We start from the raw sequence: 17,883 nt of genomic DNA, 5'->3' as shown, positions 1-17,883 counted from the left end.
GGCCATCTAGCTCAGATGTAACAAAGCCCACATGGAAGAAGCACACCAGCCTGTGTGATCACGATGTGTCAAAGGGATCAGGTATCAGGCATCAAAGAACAAAAAAAAATCATATCTTTGTGAATGAGGGGAGTGCAGAGTGGGGACCCAAAACCCATCTGGACATCCCCTTACAGAAGGGTTGTGGGGAAGAGACGAGTCAGTCAGGGTGCAGTTTGGCAACGATGAAACATACAACTTTCCTCTAGTTCCTAAATGCTTCCTCCATCCCCCACTATCATGATCCCAATTCTACCTTACAAATCTGACTAGACCAGAGGATGTACACTGGTACAGATAGGAACTGGAAGCACAGGGAATCCAGGACAGATGACCCCTTCAGGACCAGTGGTGAGAGTGGCAATACTGGGAGGGTGGGGTAGGAAGGGGGAACCGATTAGAAGGATCTACATATAACTTCCTCTCTGGGGGATGGACAACAGAAAAGTGGGTGAAGGGAGTCGTAGGACAGTGTAAGATATGACAAAATAATAATTATTTATAAATTATCAAGGGTTCATGAAGGAGTGGGGAGTGGGGAGGGAGGGGGAAAACGAGGAGCTGATACCAAAGGCTCAAGTAGAAAGCAAATGTTTGAGAATGATGATGGCAACAAATGTAAAAGGTGCTTGACACAATGGATGGATGTGTGGATTGTAATAAGAGCTGTAGGAGCCCTCAATAAAATGATTAAAAAACAAAACCAAAAACCCAAAACAGGGTTTTTGCCAAAAGAAGCAATTAGTGGCTCCCCTGTGCCCCAAAGTCCCCCCAGGACCAGTCTCTCCTTTCTGGCTTCAGGCTCCTTTTGAAAAACACCTCCAGGAGTAGCAATACCAGGAGGGTAGGGGCTGATGGGGAGGGGAGGGGGGAAGAAACAATGGGGGAAGGGAGACAGCAGTTGGTGTAAGATATGAAGATAATAATCATTTCTCATTTATCCAGGGGTCACCAGGGGGAGGGAGGGTAAAAAGAGGAGCTGATACCAAGGGCTCAAATAGAATGTAAATGTTTAGAAAATGATGTTGGCAATATATGTACAAATAGCTTGCTATAATTAATGTATGGATTGTTATAAGAGCTGTAAGAGCCCCCAATAAAATGATCTTTTAATGAGAGAGAGAGCTGTAAGAGCCCCAATAAAATGATCTTAATAAATAAACAAATGAAAACAAACAAACGCAATCAATCCACAGGGCCAAGGGCTCTCCCACACAGACCACAGCTTCTTCTAGCCTGATTGCGCAAGAACTAGATGGTGTTGAATGAGTCCTACAACAGCAGGTCCTGGTCAGCATGGGAGAAAAATGTAGAATGAAAGACACATTTCATAAAACTGACCAGACTTACTGGACTGATAGAGGCTGGAAGAATCCTTGAAATTATTGCCCTTAAGCAGACAGCTTTTAAATCTGGAACTGAAGTCAACCCCAGAGCCCATCTTTTGTCCCACGAATAGACTAACCTATAAACTAAATGATAAAACCCACGAGGAATGTGCTTCAGAGAAGAACAGTCAACTCTAAGCCCAGGTGAGATGGTCCAGAGGGCCAGGGGACCAGGGAAGGTGAGAGGGTGAGGTGGAAATGAGGAGAATGCTCTCACATTTCAGGAATAATAACCAATGTCACAGAACATTTGTGTACAATTGTTGAATGGGCAACTAATTTTCTGGCCAACTTTTACCTTCACCATAATACAATGCTGCAAAAAGAAGAACCCCATGGGACACACGAGGTCACAGCGAGCTGGGATCCACTTGAGAGCAGTGGGCTTGCTTTTTCTGGGTTTTACTTAGGAAAAACAATTTTTGTATATTAATCTCCTTTCTAGGTTGTTCAGTATCTTATAGGTGAGTTGCCATGAAATTAAAGGTCTCCATGGTCCAAATATCTTGGCCAAATGGCTGGGTCATTTGGTTTGAAACCTAGCCCTCCCTGTGAAGGGGCCTAGGATCATCTTCCAAGCAAGGACCAGTGGACAGAGATCATTGAGAAGGGTAGGAGCTGTGAATATTTCAAGGCATGGCTATTCCAGGAGATTTTCTACTACAGCTCATCCTTCTTTCATCATAAATGATCCTTCAAGGTACATTTTCTTGGAAAAGATGTTTCTAGACTACTGTGTTATATGCGAGGGGCTTCCCAAGACTCTGTCTTGCTCCACTGTTTGGGAGACCCACCCACCCTGGTGACGCAGATGGTTAACCTTTCAGCTATTAACTAAAAACGTTTAGCCCCCACACAGGTGGCTAGCAAGAAAGACCTGGTCTTGTACTTGTGGGAAATTTCTCACTGACCACCTTCTGGAGCACAGTTGTGCTCTGACATCCATGGAGTTGACATTAGTTGACATCCACTCACTGGCTGCTGGTTTCGCTTGGTCTTCATCTCACATTGTCTACAAGTGATTCTAGTCAGTGAGGGCTGCACTGAATGCACTCGAGCTCCGTGCTTCAGAGACACAGGCGGCAGAGACCAGCCACGAGACGAGGGGGGGAGCATCATGGGGCTCCTATTAGCAGACAACGGCAGCTGTGCAGCAGTAGGGAAGAGATCACAAGAGCTGCCAGTTCCAGCTCGGGGAAATCTGGTTGCATCTGGCTCAAAACCAATTCTACAGACATTGTGAGCCTCCAGAGCCCTCTCCAGATTTTGGCTTATTTTCCACAATTCTCTCTCTGCCTCTTCACTCCTATGGTGCCAACAGGTGCTGCCTCATTTTGGCCATGCTAATTGGGGTGTAAAACTCAGTCTTTTGTCCATCAGCTATTTTGGATAAAGAACACAAATACTGATTTTAAGCATTTCATAAATTTCCATAATGCTTCTGAGCAGCAGCCCTCATGGCCCTGTGGGTTAGGCATTGAACTACTAATTACTAGGTAGGTAGTTCAAATCCACCAGCTACTCCCTGGGAGAAAAACCAGGCTGTCTACATTAACAAACTCGCGAATCCTATGCAGGGCTACAGTGAGTCAGAACCAGCTCAATAGTAGTAGGTAGCTCCCATTCCCTTCCTTCTCTGTGGAGATTTGGACCCCAAAAGGATTTTATTAATATGTCCTGTGGGCTGGGGACAACTTCATGGGAAAAGTGAGGTTTGAGACCAACTTCAACATTCAGGGATTAGTCAAAGCATCCCTTTCTAAGTTATCTCTAATCGATCTCTTAAACAACAGCATGAGCAAATGGTGGCGATGGAGATGCAACCTAGGATGAGGAAATGTAAATGGATATTAAAGTCCAAGTAAACTCGGTGAATGACAAAATGCAGACTAATACTATAACAGAAATATTTAGCTAGGGAAAGAGATGGCTGTAAGGACATTGAGAGGAAGGGATGCATGGATTCTACTGTATCATTCTGGCAATTAACTCAACATATTAACTCTGTCCCTTTCTTACCTTTTCCAAAGCCCTCCCCTCTCATCTGCCCCTCCCCCTTTACCGTGGAGAATCCTCCTGCTTAGATAACAATCTAAATTTGACGAGATAGCAATCCCATATTGCAGCATAAGTGAAATTTTTATGGCTTTGGGATGATAGTGAAATGAATATCAACTTTGCAATGGTGTACAATTCAGGCTTAAAGAAGATTTGTTCTAGAAATGGAAATTCAGCAGTGCTCGTAACAGATGGCCCAGCATCGGTGAAAGGTATTAAATGCATCTTTAATTGGTATTAAATACCTCCCTCTTCTGCAGGGAGCAGAGCAGGAAGGAGTTGATGAGATTCACAAACACTGAAATGACTTGACTGTGTGAGCACAGCTATAGTTCATTTTTGTTTATCAAAATGGCATATGTTTTCCTCATCCTTAAATGTCCAATAAATTGTGTTGAAACCTGAAAGAGCATTATGAGCCAGAATGTGAGCTTGCGTAGAAAATGCTCGCGGAAAGGATCTGTCCCGGCCTTCTGGTCCAGCTCTGCCATAGACGATGTGACCTTTGGCAAGATAATACAGGAGCCTCTGGGTACCGTAGGCTTTCCATCTGTACACCAGCGAAACCCCTGCCTCCTTACCTCAGGGGCAAATGGGAATTTGGGATGATCAAATACTAGGAGCCTGTTAGCTCATAAACCGTTTTCTCTTACAATATGACCATCGCTAATACCCCGAATTCTACAGAGCTGTAGTTTCAATGATATATTCAGGAGAATAAATGGCTCCCTAGACAAACACATTTGGGAATCAGTTTGGGAAACAGGAGGTTGAGAACAAGAAAAATTCAGTAACGGAATAATTTCTCTCATAATTTGAGTTAAGAAGTCATTTTTACTGATAAGTTGAAAAATGAATAATAAACATGTTTTAAAATATACACATAAAAAAACTTGTTTTCAATAAAAAACAATCTAGGATGGTGCTTTATCCAGAAGTTTAGAATACAGATGCAATTCCCAGCGAGTGAATCGGTCATTTTAAATGTTAACAACTTGATTTGAGGCAAGTCAGGATTTATTTTCTTTTGGAAACAAGTCAAGACATTTGGTAATTAGGTTCTTCTGCCATGCCATTATTTTATGATAGTATGTAGGAATTAATATTTTTTGCTACAATAACGTCTTAGGAAATTTACATTCCATTTTTCTCTAAAGGTTAAGCTCATGGCTGTTATCTGAAAGGTTAGTAGTTTGAACTCACCAGCTGCCTGGGGAGAAAGATGTGCTGCCCCCGCATAGGAAAACGACTCATTGCTATGGGCTTGGTTCCAACTCAAAGACTCAGGGACCCTTTAGGACAGTGCAGAATGACCCCCTGGGCTTCCCAGGAGTGTAATTTTTGGGGATGTCTCAGACACAACTACATCTTTTTTATTTAATAATGTTTCTTCTGATGACTTTTTCCTATCATCTAGGAATGGCCAAAATGTGTGCTTAAAATACAAGAACACGATACGCTCTCTGTGCTTATTCTGTCACGTTGTATTTAGCTTTTCTTTTTCCCAACAGTTTTATTGGCATATAATTCACATATCATACAATGCAATAGTTCAATCTCATCAAGAAGAGCTGTATAATCATCCCCACAATTAGTTTGGGAGCATTTTCTTCATTCATAATCATCATTATTAGCTCCCCATTTTCCTCCAGTCTCCCCTGTCACTTCCCCAAGGAACCATTAGTCCAATTACTGTCTCAATAGATTTAAATGATGAAATCTTGGATTTCATATACAGAAAAAATTACAAAACAAACAACAGCAGCAACAAAAGAAACAATAGGAAAACAGTAAAACAGATAAAAATATTAAACAAACAGAAAGCAGAAAGTATTAAAAACTAGAACAAATTTAAATGAATCCTCAGGAAGATCAAATGATAGGGTGCTAAATGTTCACCTAGCCTCACCTGCAACAATCCCCTTTCCAATGCTTTCCGCATGCTAGCAAAGTTCTCCACATCCCTGCTCCGAGGGCAGAGGGGATGCCCTGGGAGCTGAGTCCACCTGTATTTCCCCTTCACTTAAAGATATAACAAAACCGCTTCTACGCCATCATGAATGACACGGTAACCATCCGGACCAGGATGTTCATAACCAACCAACTACTTCAGCGAAAACAAATAGTCACTGATGTCCTTCACCCTGGGAAAGCCACAGTGCCTAAGACAGAAATTCGTGAGAAACTAGCCAACATGTACACGACCACACCAGATGTCATTTTTGTATTTGGATTTAGAACCCATTTTGGTGGTGGCAAGACTACTGGCTTCGGCATGATTTACGATTCTTTGGATGATGCCCAGAAAAATGAGCCTAGACACAGACTTGCAAGACATGGACTGTGGGAGAAGAAAAGACCTCATTTAAACAACGCAGGGTGCGCAAGAGCAGAGCCAAGAAGGTCACGGGGCTGCAGAGGCCAACATGGGTGCTGGCAAAAAGTCAGCTGGAGATTGGATAACAGAAAGAATTAAGAGTCTACAGTGACTTGATCGGCACTGGTTAGGTGGATTTTTCACCAAGAATTAATCAACTATAAAATATTTAAAAACAAACAAACAAAACCGAAACCGTTGTAACATGGGTGTCGAGGGAGGTCAAATGCTAAGACACTACATTTTGACCTATGTCTGCCCTGTTGCAGCCCGGGTGGGGCAGTAGGTACAAGCTGGGCTGCCATCCCCATGGTTGGCAGTGCGAAGCCACCAGCAGCTCCTAGGGGAAAGACTGGCCTTTCTGCTCCCGTCCACAGTGACAGCCTCCCAGACCCACAGGGGTGGCTGTGTATCAGCATCACCTCGATGGCATGGGTCTTCCCTCCATGGCTGCCACAATCCACCTAACACGGCTCTCTGTCTGACAACAGGCTATTGACATCCCCCAGCTCTGATCAGAGGGGCTTGATCATCCATGTGTCGATCCTGCATTCATAGCCCTCTACAAACCAGATGTTCACAAGTTAAGCTCTGATACCATTCCATCCTTTAGATTTGGATTACGTTATTAACAATCCTTGGACCACACAGGCTGGTGGGCTTCTTCCATGTGGACTTTGTTATTGCCTCACTTAGATCACTGTGCTTGTTTGAAAACAAGTCTTGAAGACTCCAGAGGCTATACTTTCTGAAAGTTGGGACCATCTCATTTCTTTCCCACACTTTGCCGGAGCCCCCATATCTTCAGTGACCTCTTCACGAGGGTGAGCACCAAGCAGGCTGTGTCCTAAGGACTAATAGTTCGTTGGGACTAGAATTAAGTTCAAGCCCCAAATCCATTCATACATCTATAGTTTATATATGTCTCTGGTTTACCAGAGACACCATTATCATTTTATGTTAGAGAACATTATCAATAACCAATCCCCTAGGGTCTCACAAGATGGTAATCTTGATGGAAGCAGACTGCCACATCTTTGTCCTCTGACTGGTGGATTCGAACTGTAAGCCTTTTGGTTAGCAGCCAAGAGTCTTAATCATCATCTGTAGGAGGCCGTTCGCTGGTTCAGGTGTTTCTTGGTGGGTGACTAATTAGTCCTCTGTGCCTCTGTTTACCTTTCAGCTAAAAGCATTGTGAGATAACTCAGTTAGTTATGACCTCTTTAAGATTCTTTTGAACCCTGCATGTCTTAGAACATAGTGCTGTTATTATTCAAGTGTTTAGACAGTGTGCCTGGTTAAGTAATGTTTACATAGATAAGAGGTTCAGAATGTTTTTTTAAAATAAGTGCTTTAATGTTTGCTTTGTAGCCATTCCCTTGTAAGAAGAGTATAAAAACCAAGCTTCGAATATACTTGGTGCTTCTGTCCATCAGACTGTTGTCCTCCCGATCCCATGCTTTGTACATGTCTCTTTCTTTTCCTTTCATCCGCACGCCTCATTTCAGATGCAGCTTGATGTGGGAGAGCTGGTCTATCTCCCGCAATCGTCCCACCAGGTCCCCAGTGTGAAGATTGCAGCCTTGAGAACCCCACGAGAGCAGTTCTGCTCTGTCCTACGGGGCTCCTAGGAGTCTGATTGAACTTGACTATAACAAGGTTGGTTGGTTTTTATGTCGAAATTAGTGATTTTTCCATTTAAAAATATGAAATGTTTTATTAAGAATACTTTAACAAAATCGACCTGGATGCATGTTGATATTTTGCCAACTCTACTTCCAACACACCCTTTTCCCTGCACCAGAGTGAAATGCTACAGATTACTACAGATACGCCCTCCCCACTCCCACCTGCCCCAGATTTTGTTCAAGTTCTCTGAGCATTCCATGCACCTTCCCCCTCCCTGTAGTGATTACTCACGGTGTCCTCTCCTTTTTGCCATAAGTACACAAACCACATTTGCTCGGCCAAGCAGTGACACAAATGGCACACTCGAAGTGCTTGTTAACTTGTTTGCCCTCCCAGTCAACACGATGTTCTCAATCTTTGACATAACGCCAATGTGGCAGCAATGGCTTCTGGCTTTGAAAGACCCATACTCTCCTTCCCGAGCGCAGGGCTGTTCTTGCAACGTGGCTGCCTCGGCAGGCCACCAGCCAGGCTCCGCGGCTCGTTGGCAGAGGCCCATGGCTTGTCCTCACCATTGGAACGTGAGCAGAACAGGGAGGGTCAGCATCAATGACTGGGCGGTTAAGAGGCGGGCAGGTTTAAGCTAGAACTGTGCAGAAGCTGAGGTCTTACCTTTGCCTAGGAGTTAGCTGATTACTGTTTCGTGGATGTGCTGGTAGAAGACTCAAGACTCGTGGGGTCAGAAACAAAGGTCTCGATCACTGACAAAGCCAGGGCTTCCTGTTCCGCGCCTGCGCCGGATCCTGTGACAGCGAAATAGAAGGTTCATCGCGCATGTCTGCAAGCCCAGCAGGTCAGGCTATAAGACCGGAGCACTGAGCTTGGCCGAATCACCCTTTCTGTAGTTCATGGTAGCGAGTGTGGTCTCTACTGCGGGGAGGTGTTCTCTCACTTGCCACATTCCTTGCTGCAATGATGCTCTGCAAAGGGAGCGGCCAGGGACTAGCATTTTTGGCCTACTCAGCAAGAACGTGCAGGGATGCTTTTAGGCCAAGGTGGACTGACTGTCTCAGTAACGTCCTCCCCTGTCTTTTCTTTTGCCCACAGGCTACAAGCAATGGACTCTGGAGAGTCTGGAGGTTGGAGGAAACGGGAGAGCGAAGGAGCCTGGGTCTTCCACACCTTGAAGGCTGCCTGATGCAGGTAAAGGTGAAACAAGCCTCCATTCTGTTCAGGCACAGCAGTCTCGGCGTCCCATTTGTTACAATAGCTAGCTTTATGTTAAGTTTCAAAAAGCTTCTTTCTTTTTTAACTCCTACAGTTAAAAATATTCCATTTTATGAACATGCCACAATTCATTGATCCGGTTTGCTTTTGATGACTATGTTCAACTTTTTTGCTATTATAAATAGTGTTGCTTTGAAAATCCTCGTGCAGGTGAAAGGGTTTCTCCAAAGATGAGTGTATATTGGAAGTATAATGCCAGGCACATGGGTAGCTTCAACTCAGAAGTCGCAACATGGCTCTCCAAACCTGCTGTCAGCTTTGCTCACAGGAGTAGTTTATAGGAGGGCTTTCTATTTGCAAAGTTCTTTACCAACTCTTAGAACGAAGAGATTTTTAAACAATTGCTATTAGGATGGGTTGAAAATGATCTCTCCTAGTTTATGAAGTTTGTGTTTTTGAAATGTATTTGGTGGACAATTGCGTTTCTTTCTGGGTGGATTGACGCCTTAAATCTTTTGATTTTCTGTTGAATTGTTTTCCTTTATTAAATTTTATGAGATTTTTAATGTATTTGATATGCTAATTTTTTGGTTAATTTTATGGGTTTGTTGTTTTTCTTATGCCATCATTTATTGTGCCTAAAGTGCTCTACAGAGAATATTACATTTTAATGTAGTTGGATTTTTTATTTCTTTCCTTTTAACTTTCAACTTCTCGGGTCATGTCTATAAAACCCTTCTGTAGACAGCAGGTAATAAGTGTTTATATTTTCAAAGCATTTTAATGTTTTGAGTTTTGCATTGGGGTCTTTAATTCACATGGACTTTATTGTCAATATGGTATGATATAGGATTCAAGTTTTATTTTTGAAAATGGGGAGCCCCTGAATCATTCATGTCACTCTTAGGTGCCATTAAGTTGATTGTTGGCTCCTAGCAGCCCCGTGTAACCGAGTAGACCTGCTTCACAGGACTTTGCAGACTGTAGTCTTTATGGAAGAAGATCTCCAGGTCTTTCTCTCACGGAACTGCTGTGTGGGTTGGAACTGGCAACCTTACTCTTAGCAGCTCTTACATATTGACTCAATTAGTTAGGGTAGGCGAAACAACTATAACACATAGAATCTTTAACTCAATAGCCTAGCAATCAAGGCAGGCACTGAAGGTTGGTGGGAGGCTCTTGTTTGTGTGGTGATTCAGGAATCAAGGCTCTTCGAACATGTGGTTACTCCATCATCCAGAGCCATACTGAATGGTGAGAACTGGCTTACCATAGCCTAACCCGTGCCCCAGAAAAGGAATAGAGGACATGAGGGATGTACACTGCTGTCTTAAATACCGTGGTTGCTAGAAGCTGTGCAGCTCCCAGTGCTTAGTGACTGCTACAGATTTTCTCTTATTATTTTTCAAATAGCTCCTTAGTGGACTCCTTTCCTTTCGATCTATCATTTCCCTAGAATGGTATCACCCCAAATTCTCTTTCCCACGTGTTGAAGGATGAGCGCAATTGACAATGGGGGGGGGGGTTAGGCTATAGATGCAAAAGGTAGAAATAACATTGAATTTATTTCCTGTTGTCTCAGTAACACCACAATTTAAGGATCAGTATATCTAACCCCTGTTAAAATTATACTTAAAGGCATACTAGCCTTTTTTAAATCCTCTGATTATCCAAATAAAACTGGAGGAGGGAAATACTGAGCTATATCATATTCAAAGAAGAAACTCTCACTAAAGACATTTCTTTTGAAGTACAGTTAACATTAATTTGTAAAAAAGTAAATGGTGAGAATGATTAATTTATTTTTATTAATTATATTTCATATATTCTATTAAAGAAGAGCTACACAGTTTATGTTTATTTAGGAAAATTTACATGGAACCAGCCTTTTGTTATTTAAAATTGCTTGTTTCTGTGCATCTGGAAATAAACAGTATGTGATTGACCAGATGCTGGCCGCAAAACAGCATTTCTATGAGTCTGCACATATTAAATCACAAATTAGAAAATGATCTTGGAAATTCTAGGGCTATTATTTTCTCATAAGGATTATGTAAGGGAATAAATTAGCATCCTATCTGAATGCCAACGAAATACTTTCAGTAACACCTGCTAAAATGTAGGATTATAAAGGGAAGCAGTTTCACTTAAGAGTTTACTTTTTTCTGTTGAAACAAATTTCAGGCAACTATCCATTACCATTCAATCCAAGATAGCCTTTCACCCAAACCAGGAAAAACAGGAAATGCGTGGGTTAGTGTATCCGAGCTGCTCTGAAGCAGTTCAATGACAGATCTTAATCAGGTCCTATAGGAAGATGGTGAAATAATTTCACCCAGATAGAAAGGAGTATCAGGTTCTGAGACAGGTTTGGGCACTCATGTTATAACTCTTTATAAAGAGGGTAATGTATGCTTCTCAGAGCCCTTCCAAACCAAAAGCAAGCAAACAAACTCATTGCCGTTGCGTGGACTCCGGTTCACAGTGACCTAGGTAGGCCTTCGGAAGTTACAGAGCAACACCTCGCAACCCATGGATCACGATCCCTTTGAATCAGGGGTTGCCTGATTCATAACAGCAGCAACATTACAGTGATGAAGTAGCAATGAAAATAATGTTATGGTTGGGGGGGTCACCCCAACATGAGGAGCTATATTAAAGGGTTGCGGCATTAGGAAGGTTGAGAATGAACCACTGTTGTAGATCTTCTTGGGAGCTGACCACCTCATTTTTCTCCTGTGAAGTAGCTGGAGGGTTTGCACTGTTGACCTTGTAGTTAGTGGCCCAACTTACTGGACATATCCCTCAGGACTTCTAATAGTTCCTATGCAAAAAGTCACGAAGAACACACTGTCGAACCACAGTGCAGAGAATGAAACAGGATGTAGAAAAGCCTGAACACCATCATTAAGTTAAAAATGTTCCACACTTAATAAATTATAATATATATTTAGGCAAATGTTATATACTTAAGTATATGTATGAATTGAATGCTACATTTAGCTTCCAATTCTTAAGGAGCTGAAATGAGTGGGGCTTAACATCGCAACAGAGGTGATTTTTGGTGGCACTTTTTTTTTTTTGCAGGGATTTTATTTATTTTTTATTTATAAACATTTTATTAGGGCTCATACAACTCTTATCATAATCCATACATACATCAATTATGTAAAGCACCCTTGGACATTCATTGTCCTCATCATTTTCAAAGCATCTGCTCTCCACTTAAACCCCTGGCATTAGGTCCTCTTTTTTTCCCCCTTCCTCCCCACTCCCCCCCTCCCTCACGAGCCCTTGATAATTTATAAATTATTATTTTGTCACATCCTGTCCTGTCAGACGTCTCCCTTCACCCCCTTTTCTGTTGTCCATCGCCCAGGGAGGAGGTCACATGCAGATCCTTGTAATTGGTTCCCTCTTTCCAACCCACTCTCCCTCTACCCTCCCAGTATTGCCACTCACACCTCTGGTCCCGAAGGTATCATCCACCCTGGATTCCCTGTGCCTCCAGCTCCCATCTGCACCAGTTTACATCCTCTGGTCCAGCCAGACTTGCAAGGTAGAATTTGGATCGTGATAGTGGGGGTGGGTGGGGGTGGGGAAGGAAGCATTTAGGAAGTAGAGGAAAGCTGTATTATTCATCGGTGCTACATCACACCCTGACCGACTCATCTCCTCCCCTAGACCCCTCTGCAAAGGGATCTCCAGTGGTCAATAAATGGGCTTTAGGTATCCACTCAGCACTTCCCCCTTCATTCACTATGGTAAGATTTTTTTGTTCTGATGATGCCTGCCTGATACCTGATCCCTTCGACACCTTGTGATCGCACAGGCTGGTGTGCTTCTTCCATGTGGGCTTTGTTGCCTCTGAGCTAGATGGCTGCTTGATTACATTCAAGACTTTAAGACCCCAGACGCTATACCTTTTGATAGCCGGGCACCATCAACTTCCTTTGCCACATTTGCTTATGCACCAGTTTGTCTTCAGTGATCATATCATGGAGGTGTGCACCCAATGATATGATTTTTTGTTCTTTGATGCCTGATAACCGATTCCTTTGGAACCAAGTGATCACGCAGGCTGGTGTGTTTTTCCATGTGGGCATTGTTGCTTCTGAGCTAGATGGTCACTTGTTTATGTTCAAGCCTTTAAGACCCCAGACGCTATATCTTTTGATAGCCAGGTACCAGCAGCTTTCTTCATCACATTTGCTTATTCACCCATTTTGTCTTCAGCGGTTGTGTCGGGAGGGTGAGCATCATAGAATGCAAACTTAATAGAAGAAAGTATTCTTGTACTGAGGGAGTGCTTGAGTGGAAGCCCAATGTCCTTCGGTCACCTTAATACTAAACCTATAAATATAGGCACATAGATCTATTTCCCCATCCTCATATCTATATTTGCATATGTACATCTTTGTCTAGACCTCTATAAATGCCCTTCCCCTCCCAGCTCTTTCCTCTATTTCCTTTGACTTTCCTCCTCTCCCACTATCATACTCCATCCCCACCTGGGTTTTAGCAATACCTCTTCATTACATTACCCTTGATCATGTCCTATCAGGCCTCCCACACCCACCTCACCACCAATTTGGATCCCTTGTTGTTCCCTTGTCCCTGGGATTGTTAACACCACTTCCTTACCCCCCACCTCCCCCCATCCCATTTCCCCCCAGAACTGTAAGTCCCATTGTTTTCTCCTCCAGATTGTTCATCCAGCCTATCTTATTTAGACAGACCTGTGGAGATAATAACATGAACAAAAACAAGACAAGACAGAGCAAAACCAAGCAATAATATACAACAAAGCAAGAACAAAACACAACAAGAAAGAAAAGCTTGTAGTTATTTCAAGGATCATTTGTTGGCCTTTAGGAGTGTTTACCAGTCCAGTCTGTTGGGGCACCACACCCTGGCCCCAAAGTCCACCTTCAGCATTCCCTGGGGACCTTGCTGCTCCATTCCCTTGCTGTTCCGCTGCACTCCCCCAGTGCTTTGCCTCGGTGTGGGATCAGGTTGGGTGCAGTTCCCACACTGTATCTCTGTTGCTGTCCCCTGCAGGGCCATGGGTCAGTGAGGGGCGTCATGTCTCATAGTGGGGCTGGCCATGTGATCCTCTCTGTGGACTGGCTGCTCTAATTGGGAACATCATCCTCAAGGCCTGGTGGGCCAGGATGTGCTCCACTCTCTCCTCCTTCATCTGCTCCCTTGTGCTCCGATCAGATATGTCCCTCTCCTGGAGCTGAAGATTCAATGCTGTCCTTTGAAATAAATTCTTCTGGGGGGAGGGGCAGGTGTCCACTTAGTATTTGGCACTGGGGCCAGCCCCCCAGATCTCTCCACTGGTTCCCTACTCCACACCGGAATGTTGCATTCACTTGGTGGCACTGGTGTAAGCGTTGGACTGCTAACTGAAAAGTTGGTGGTTTAAACCCACCCGTCTCTCTAGAGGAGAAAGATGAGCTTACCTGGTTCTGTAGATAGGTCCTTGTGGACAAGTAAAATATTGCATGTGGCGCTTTTTGCTATGAATTCATGAAAGAGCAGGATCGCGCCTTTCTCCTTCTTTAGCTTACTTGTAGTGCGCACAAGTGCTCTATTTCGGTTCCCACCCACCTGAGACAACACCTATTTATGCTGCTTAAAGTTTCCACTTCTAATGGAAAGGTAGGTGGTTGGAATATACCACCAGTAATGCTACAGATAAGATCTGTCGATCTGATTCTGTAAACATAATAGTCTAAGAACTCCCCCTGGGGCAGTTCTCATGGGGTCAATCGGAGTTGGAATCCACTCAGTCAGAACACAATGGCAGCAACAAGAGCAGCAACATGACGACTTGGGAAGTCACAGATAAACGTGCATGATTGCTTATAGGTTAGAATGTTTCAGAATTATTTGTTATATAAGTATAGAATACTAAAACTTGAAGAAATCTTTTGAGTTATCTAGTGCAATATGCTTTTACCTTTTCCTCACGATCTTAGTATTTCTCTTTTTTAAAAAAAGATGAACATACTGAAAATTAAAGGGGATCACAGAGATGACATGACCTCTGCAGGGTTACAAAGGTTGTCCACAGCAACACTGGAAATAAACTAGTCTTTTTACTCACATACTGGGCTCCTTTCTTACAACTCTCTACACAGGGCTAGGCTGCAGCCGGCACCTGGTAATTATTTGTCCTATGATAGAACGAATTAATTTAAGATAAATTAGAACCATTTGAAACCTTTAAGACGCTTGGCTCCGATTTCATGAAGGAAAGAAACATTCTTGAAATGGAAACGACTTTTTCTGTCTTTCAGAGTAAGCACCAGTGAACATGTCTTGAACTCCTAGCAAAACAAAGTATCATACACAATTTTGCTCTTGAAGACCTTGTAAAAGGAGATAGAGGGAAGTTACACATCAACTTTATTCCTATGCACAAGATGTAAAATCAGTGACTTCTAATATGTTCACTCTTGCAAAATGTCTCCCAGCTTCTGGTTGCTTTCCTATTCAGTATGGAAGTAACTATGTTGGGGTGACATAATCGTATGAGTCATGTAGTAGTGGGACTGTTGTTAACAGATTTCTTTCAAGGTCTAAATGCAATCAAATACACATTGTGGATTACCGCAAGTTAGGGCAGATATCAAAACAACCACACAAAGTTGATTCTTTAAGGATACTCCTACGGGATCTGAAGGCACATCACATGGAAGCTGTGTCAGGCCCAGGGGCAGCACAGTGCCAAGGAAAGACCACTGGACTAGGAATCCAAACTCCAGTGTCAGTTGTCGATGGACTCTTGAGTAAATCACTTAATGTCTTTGAACTTTAATGTTCTCATCTGAAGAGCAGGACTACTAACACGATCACTGGTTCATTTTCAACCACATCTCACTGAATGTAACAGGCAAGAAATTCGGGCCTCAACTCAAGTACTCAACTCACGTACTCAACTCTTGTAACACAAGAACACTTTGTTGTAACAATACGGCATTCTGTGATGTTCACCTTTCCAACAAAATCGCTGAAGACAAAATGGGTGCATAAGCAAATGTGGTGAAGAAAGTTGATGGTGCCTGGCTATCAAAAGATATATAGTGTCTGGAGTTTTAAAGGCTTGAAGATAAACAAATGGACATCTAGCTCAGAAGCAACAAAGCCTACATGGAAGAAACACACCAGCCTGTGTTATCATGAGGTGTAGATGGGATCAGGTATCAGGCACCTAAGACCCGGAATAAAACCGTACCCAAGCTGAATGGGGTGGGGGTATGGAGTGGAGATCCAATGCCCATCTGTAAAAATTTGTACCTCCTCACACAGAGGGATCACAGGGAAGAGATGAGCCAGTCAGGGTGCAGTATAGCACTGATGAAACACACAACTTTCCTCTATCTCTTTGGTGCTTCCTTCACCCCACTATCATGACCTCAATTCTACCTTCAAAATGGATTAGACCAGAGCATGTACACTACTACAGAGAAGAGCCCACAACATAAGGAATCCAGGATAGATAAACCCCTCAAGGCCAATAAGGAGAGTAGAGATACCAGGAGGATTAGCTGAGGGTGGAGGGAAAGAGGGGGAGTTGATCACAAGTATCAACTAGAACCCCCTCCCAGGGGGATAAATAATGGAAAAGTGGGTGAGGAGTGATGGAGGACGATGTAAGATATGGAAAAATAATCTATAACTTATCAAGGTTTCCTGAGGAAAGGCAGGTGGTGGGGGGCGGGGAAGAAATGAGGAGCTGATATCAGGGGCTCAAGTGGGAAGAGAATGCTTTGAAAATGCTGATGGCGGCGTATGTGTAAATGTGCTTGACACACTGGATGAATGTATGGATTGTGATAAGAGATGTAAGAGCCCCAATAAAAGCATTAAAAAGAATTTCAAAATGAGCTGAGCACTCTAAGAGGGTAAGGGTGCCATTCGGGGGGCACTGGGAGTCAGCAGCATGCTTGTGTTGTGACTGAGGATGCTGGAGACAGGTACTTTGGCTTCATCTTGGCCCTTACCAGCTGTCGTCTTCAGCCAGCCTATCATTTTCTAATTCCTTGACTTATATGCTTCTCAGGGTTACTTTCTGAGCTGTGCAGCAGTCTGAGAAGGTAAATTTTTCTCTTTTTAGCCACGAGAGTCAAAAGGGGGAAAAGGAAGTAAGGTTGAAGTGGGTTTGAGTAAAGCCCCACTATTATTTTTCACAGCAAGGTTCTTTCAGAACTGTGGGCTCACCTTAGTAGTGACAAGAGAGTTCTACATCAGATACCAAGCTGTTGTGTTTGTCATGGAACATACACCTGGAAATGATTATCTTGGGGGTTAGCAAAATAAAATTTCCAGCTATGAAATCCGAAGGCAAAAGTAAATGTCTGTATCAGGCCATAAATAAAATTGTAAGATTGACTAACTCCCATAATTGAGCTCAGATTTCAGTGAGTCGTTAGAGTCACACATACAGCCATCCAATTAAATGGTCTTTGTACTTGAGACAGCAAGACGGTTGGCTTCACGTAGCTGTGTATTCAAGCATTTTGAAACGTACTCACAATTCCATCAGAAAGAGTAGGGCTCTTTGGCTGCAATCCTCGTTGTTTCTGTAACTTTAGGGTATTGACCGTGAGATTTATGTTTTAGGTGGAAAAGTGCAGGGTTTTAGGTTTTATAGCATTTGGAAATACCTTTAAAAGGGAAAAGATAAGCAGTTAAGTGGTTGAAGGATGATAACAATGATAAATTCTAGGCAATATTCTCCTTGAACAAGGAAAGTAATTCGGCAGTAAGCTGATAAGTTTAAAAAATTTTTAAAAAAGGCCAAACAATTTGCCAGTGAGTATGCTCATATGTTCATATTATAACTGAAGAATATTAAAACAAATCCATGAGAGAAAAATATGAACCTGAGTATATCCCATCTGAATTAAAAAACCACCTTAAGAACAGATGTGAGCACTGATGTCCAGATACCTTGTGTGATGACATTAAATACAACATACATGAAAAAACAAAATGCAATTTTAAAGACAGGGGAAACAACCCAACTTAAAGGCAAAATGGATTCCGGAAGGACTCTGGAATTTATTCTTCCATGCAGAATAGATGAAGCAAAAGGAAGGAATGATGAAGTAAAATCGTTAAGCAGAAGATTTCATTGGTAATTCAAGACAA

At 42.8% G+C, this 17,883-nt stretch overlaps 1 pseudogene; it reads left to right on the top strand.

The window, feature by feature from the left end:
- The first annotated feature begins 5,541 nt into the window (after positions 1–5,541).
- Positions 5,542–5,974, top strand: LOC142452443 (small ribosomal subunit protein eS24 pseudogene; annotated as a pseudogene).
- Positions 5,975–17,883: the final 11,909 nt, after the last annotated feature.

The sequence above is a fragment of the Tenrec ecaudatus genome, chromosome 7 (genome assembly GCF_050624435.1).
Source record: "Tenrec ecaudatus isolate mTenEca1 chromosome 7, mTenEca1.hap1, whole genome shotgun sequence".
NCBI classification, from domain to species: domain Eukaryota; kingdom Metazoa; phylum Chordata; class Mammalia; order Afrosoricida; family Tenrecidae; genus Tenrec; species Tenrec ecaudatus.
The sequence above is the reverse complement of the archived record's forward strand: the minus strand, read 5'-3'. Positions and strand labels throughout refer to the sequence as shown.